Below are 6,000 nucleotides of genomic sequence, written 5' to 3'. Positions count from 1 at the left end.
ATCCCGATTTTTATTTAATGCCGTGAACAACTTTAGTCACAACAAGACAAATATCATTTGTGCCAAATTTGGTCACAATCCCTTCAGCGGTTTTCGGAGAAGGAGTTGCAAGTGTTTACGGACGGACGGACGGACGGACGGACGGACTGATGGACGGAACGCCCCATCGCATAAGCTCCCCTGAACCTCGTTCCACTTCCAGTTGAGCTAATTTTATCTACAAATGTCCGGGTTTTGCCTTAATTTTTTGCAATTTCAAAGGGATAAATTTTAAGATTTACGATACTTTTCCCCTTATTTAAACGATTAAACCATTTCTGTACATTTTCTTACGGTGATAAAATTAGTTTATGTAACGGTTTGACCATGACAGCTTGGTACAAGTCTGCACTACTCCGTCATGGCGTAATGGACGTGTTTGAATGCCACGTGTCCACTTACTCTCTAACGTCACAGTGAGAGAATTAATTGGTGTACTTATCAGTTTCTTTTCTGAGTCTGCACAGTTATACCGTATACATTTGCTTGATTTTCTTGTTTACAACGCCAAAACGAAAGTGTAAATTCGCTGTGGAACTAAAGACAAAATTTCTGGTTTTTCTTCAAAAAAAAATTGTTCAAAATTTCTTGTTTATCGAAGTGGTCGAGAAGAATGGGAAGCAGAGCGCTTGGTGTGTAAAGCGATACATACAGTCACGTGAAAAAGTAAGTACACCCCATGTAAAGTTTTGACTTTTTCAACATATTTCAACATGCAGCTATTTGATCTTCATTTCAACAATATTGATAGATAAAGGTGATATAATATAACAAATATCATGAAACATTTACATTTTGTAGTCCATTGTATAATTTAAATAAACATAAATGCAAATTTCGCATGTGGAAAAAGTAAGTACACCCCTACATTTATCACTACTTCAAATACCTAAAATTAGAATCAGGTGCACCAGCTCAGGTGCAAATGATTAGAACATCGTTAGAGAGGATCTTGGAGGAACCTGTCTTATTTAAACCTCAGACATTTAGTTTGGTTTGCTCTTTGTTGTTGAAGTGTGCGGCGTCACCATGCCTAGATCAAAAGAGCTCTCTGAGGCCTTCAGAAAGAAGGTTATAGATGCCTCCGAGTCTGGGAAGGGATTTAAAAAGATCTCCAAACAATTTGAAATCAATCATTTGACTGTCCGGAAGATCATCTACAAGTGGAGAAGATTCCAAACAACTGCCAACTTGTTCAGGCCAGGCCGCCCCAGCAAGTTCAGCCCGAGAGCAGACCGCAAGATGCTGAAAGAAGTCTCTAAGAACCCCAGAATATCATCACGGGCCCTACAGGTAGCTCTTGCCACTGTTGATGTCAAAGTGCACGAGTCTACCATGAGAAAGAGGCTGCACAAATTTGATTCACATGGGAGGTGTGCCAGCAGGAAACCTTTGCTGTCCAGAAAGAACATCAGGGCAAGACTAAAGTTTGCCAATGAACACCTAGGCAAAGACGAGCACTTCGGGAACAATATGCTCTGGACAGATGAGTCAAAGGTAGAGCTATTTGGCCACAGTACCAGAAGACATGTTTGGCGAAAACCAAAGACAGCATTTGACCACAAGAACCTGATACCAACTGTAAAGCATGGTGGTGGAAATATTATGGTTTGGGGCAGCTTTGCTGCATCAGGGCCTGGGCAACTCACCATCATAGAATCCACTATGAATTCTTCATTGTACCAGAGGGTCCTTGAGGATAATGTGAGGCCATCTGTCGGAAAGTTGAAGCTCAACCGAAGGTGGACCTTACAACATGACAATGACCCTAAACATATCAGTAAACCCACCAAGGAATGGCTGAAAATAAAGAAATGGAGGGTTCTGGAATGGCCAAGTCAAAGCCCGGATCTAAATCCCATCGAGATGTTGTGGGGGGATTTGAAACGAGCTGTGCATGCAGGAAACCCCTCAAACATTGCACAGCTGAAAGAATTCTGCATGGAGGAGTGGGCAAAAATTTCTCCCAGTCGATGTCAGAGACTGGTAGACAGTTATAAGAAACGCCTACTTGATGTTGTTTCTGCCAAAGGGGGCAATACCACCTATTAGAGCTAAGGGTGTACTTACTTTTTCCACAAAAGGAAATGGCATCTCTGTTAATTTTTTGTTAAATAAGTTATTGCAAAGTCAATCTTTCATTAGTTTTTGTTCAATTAGATCACCTTTATCTATAGATACTGTTTAAATGAAGATCAAATGTTCATATGTCCACATATGTTAAAAAGATTAAAAAACATTTCATGGGGTGTACTTATTTTTTCCACATGCGAAATTTGCATTTATGTTTATTTAAATTATACAATGGACGACAAAATGTAAATGTTTCATGATATTTGTTATATTATATCACCTTTATCTATCAATATTGTTGAAATGAAGATCAAATAGCTGCATGTTGAAATATGTTGAAAAAGTCAAAACTTTACAAGGGGTGTACTTACTTTTTCACGTGACTGTATATCCAATGTCTAATGATGATGGTATAATGATGATAAAAAGTGCCAATGTCTTTGAAAAGGGCGACTCAAGCAAACACCTTGGCGAGTCTCTGCTGTATTAAATGCTCTCTATATGTCTTGTCTGTTTACAATCGTTAAAGTTTAAGAGTTTTTAAAATATATAATGGTGTTATTACACACAGTTGTTAAAGAAGTTTCAACTTGCGAAATTTCAGCTTGAGAAATCACTGACATTTCCACTTTTTAGCGATTCTGGAAAGTTATTTGTGAACGAGCGTCTGTTCTGCAAATACCATCATTGCTATATGTTCCAGATCATATTCAGAGCAATCCCACCTGTCTTGCTCTTTCACACTCCATTTCATTCTTGCATTCTCTCCCAGGTATGACTTATGATCCACACGGTACCTTTTTGTATTTATGGCGTCGTCAGCATAACTCATTGAAATGTTACTGGCAGAGTTTGAGGGTGTTGAGATTGGGTTAGCATACTGAGTGAAGGAGGGGGTCTGGGTGTGAGGATTGTAGGGGGGCGGGGGGGTGCGGGGGGCTCGGAGCCGCAGTAACTATAATGTACTTTCATTCCTTTTTTGGTGATATCTGATCACACACGCATTGGAGCTAGCAGGGTAGCGAAAGGTTTAATTTGCGTAATCGGTTTTGTGCTTTTTATCCTGGGTTCGAATCTTGACCTAGCTTTAAACTCTCCTCCTGGTGTTTCTCAGGTGAGATGCTATTTTGTGAGCCATCCCTCGGATGCATGTTAAGCTGGGGACCCGGCTGCTCGCAATGGTCGATGTTGGATGTTAAAGACCCCACCGTGTCCTTTGTGACGAGTATGCGAGCTATCACAGGCACCCTGAAAACATTTCAAATTCTTCTTCTGACTGACTGCTGAAATTCTTTGCCCAGAATCGAATTCGGCATCAACATAGTCTGGGATCCGAGACCTCAAAATTTGATTTTGAAGTGACACCCCTGCTATAAAATGTTTGACCCCTAGATCATGTCTGTGGGGGTGTTAGCCACCAGAAAAGTGACTTTAGCAAGGTAGTTTGGATTGCGCGAATTCTGTAGGGACATTTTTTAACTTGGGGCGTCAACTGTAAAAAAGCAAGAAATATAGGGGTAGGGGAAATTCAATTGACCATATATCCCATAATACAGGGGTGAGTGCAACAAATTACCACTCATTATTTTTGTTATAAAGTTGGCTTTTATATGAAACATGATTCAACGTGATTGGACCATCCATGAGGTCAGCAGAGGTCAAAAGGTCACGGAAAGTGGGTTAAGCTAAAAGTTTAGCTCCTTTAGTAAATAAAATCACATTTTTCCTACTTCAAGCTCAATATAGCCAAACTTTTACACCCAAAATATGTTGTTTGTACCCCTCTGATGTTTTTGGGAAAGAAATGCCCCGACTGAACTTAACTTACTGGCATGTATGTCACTTTAGATTTGCATAACTTTTAAAAAATCACCAAAATCGGGCATTCACACTATCTATTTGCACGGTACTCTTCAACATGTTTTAAAACGACAAGTCATACCACATACTGTCTGGAAAAGTGTCATTACCTCTATTTACTCATCATCATCACCGTCATCAGTCAGAAGCCATCCACATTTTTCTCTGTCGCCATTGCAGGCACATGCAATGATGCATGGTACTCCAGCTTTCGCACAAGGGCAATTCCTCAGGCAGTTCGGTTTCTTCTTACATTTGCAGTACTTCAACTTCGCAGCAGAAGGCTTTGATGGCTTGCTCTTCATGACAGGAACTAACCTGTCACCATCCACACTCCTGCCATACTCTTCAGGTGGAAGAAGCACTGGATTGCTGAGTGAAGCTTGCTTGTATAAGCTGATCTGACAAAGGCTCCTGAGAACGTGGAAGTGAAAAGCATCTTCTGTTGGAGGAAGGGAGCGCAGATCTAGTTTGCTAGATGCAAACAAGTGGGCGCGGAGCTTATCCAGGGATGAATACCCTGGCTTGCCGTAGAGATCACAAAAGAAGCTTCGTGCTTCAGTTATCACCTGATCATGTGCAGAAGGTCCGGATTCATGTCGGATGAAATTGGACAGCGCTGGCTGTTTGTCAACATGCTGGAGTGCGACTTTCACTGCTCTCTTCTTACCCCGTTTGAAAGGATAGCTCACCGAATCACAACCTGACAGAATGTAGGAGATGAGCAGTGTGTCTGTGAGTGCCAATACGTCCTTTCCAATTGCTTTGGCCAACTCATTCACCAAGTCATGGATGGGGAGGAACAGATCATCCTTTTCCACCCATAACTCAACAACGTTTGTCAACCGAGGGAAATGATACATTGACAAGACGATGATATCTGTATCTGTAGCCTGAATGACAACTACGCTGTTGTCACAGCTAGCAATGTGAGCAAAGATTCTGGTGTCCGCCTCCTCGTGGTTAGGGCAGTACAGCTCATCAACATTGGTATGTTCCGTCTGCGTCACACGAGTTGCCTGGGCGTTGACCCCAAGGACCAGGCAGAAGCCATCAGGCCAGGATGACTCCTTGGACCAACGTGAAGCAGGATACGACAGCAGATTGGTCTTGTTACAAGGGTTTGACAGGAATGTGTTCCAATCAGGGATTTTCATGATGTCCGCTGGAACAAACTCTGGCAAGTTGGTATTTCACTCCCGTCTCTGGCGTTCATCCCCTTTTAGACTCTTTAACCCAAAATCATATTGATCGCCCACGAAATGCACTTCAGTGCAATGTCTGGGTTTCATGTTCAAGAGTTTGTTCCTGTACCTTTCCTGAAGTTGGTCAAATGTACTCGAACCAAGTGTGTTGAACCGCTGGATGAATGCCATTGCATCGACTACATAAACTGCATCAGATGCAGAAGGAGGCAACTCTTTTAACGGTTCCCATGACTCGGCAACCTCTGCCTGTAGAGTGGATAGATAGTTGGATTTGCAACCTTTGGGGCATTCCATGTCAAATCATCAAAGAATCTGCCGTCATCTCTCAGATTTTTGTAAAACTTTGGGAACCAATTGGGACCCATGAAAAACAGCTAGAACTCAAATATTTTTGCTAACAGCCTCTTAATTAGTGAGATACAGGTTAATGAACTTTGGACTAATTAGCGCGATGTCGCGAATTCAAATGGCCATATCTCTAAAAGTATAACACCTAGAGAGCTGGTTTTGGTGTCATTTTAAAGGTATTTTCATGCCCTATAAATTTGTCTGGGCAACATTTTCCTACCTCCAATCACAAAAAAAGTAATCACAAAATATAAACTTCAATCGTGAATCCCAAAAACATGTATCCTTCAAATTTCCTCAAATTCATCCCAGATGTACCTTATGATGTCAAGAAGCTTCCACATAAGTTTTGTGATGGGCACTCCAATAGTTTCTGAGATATGAGCAATAATGTACATGTACGTATGGCATATAGGTTCGAAAATCAGCATTTGTAATGTATTATACAATCATCCTAACCTAGCCATGACAG

Source organism: Myxine glutinosa, chromosome 9 (genome assembly GCF_964187855.1).
Source record: "Myxine glutinosa chromosome 9, kmMyxGlut1.1, whole genome shotgun sequence".
NCBI classification, from domain to species: Eukaryota; Metazoa; Chordata; class Myxini; order Myxiniformes; family Myxinidae; genus Myxine; species Myxine glutinosa.
This window is presented reverse-complemented; position numbering follows the sequence as displayed.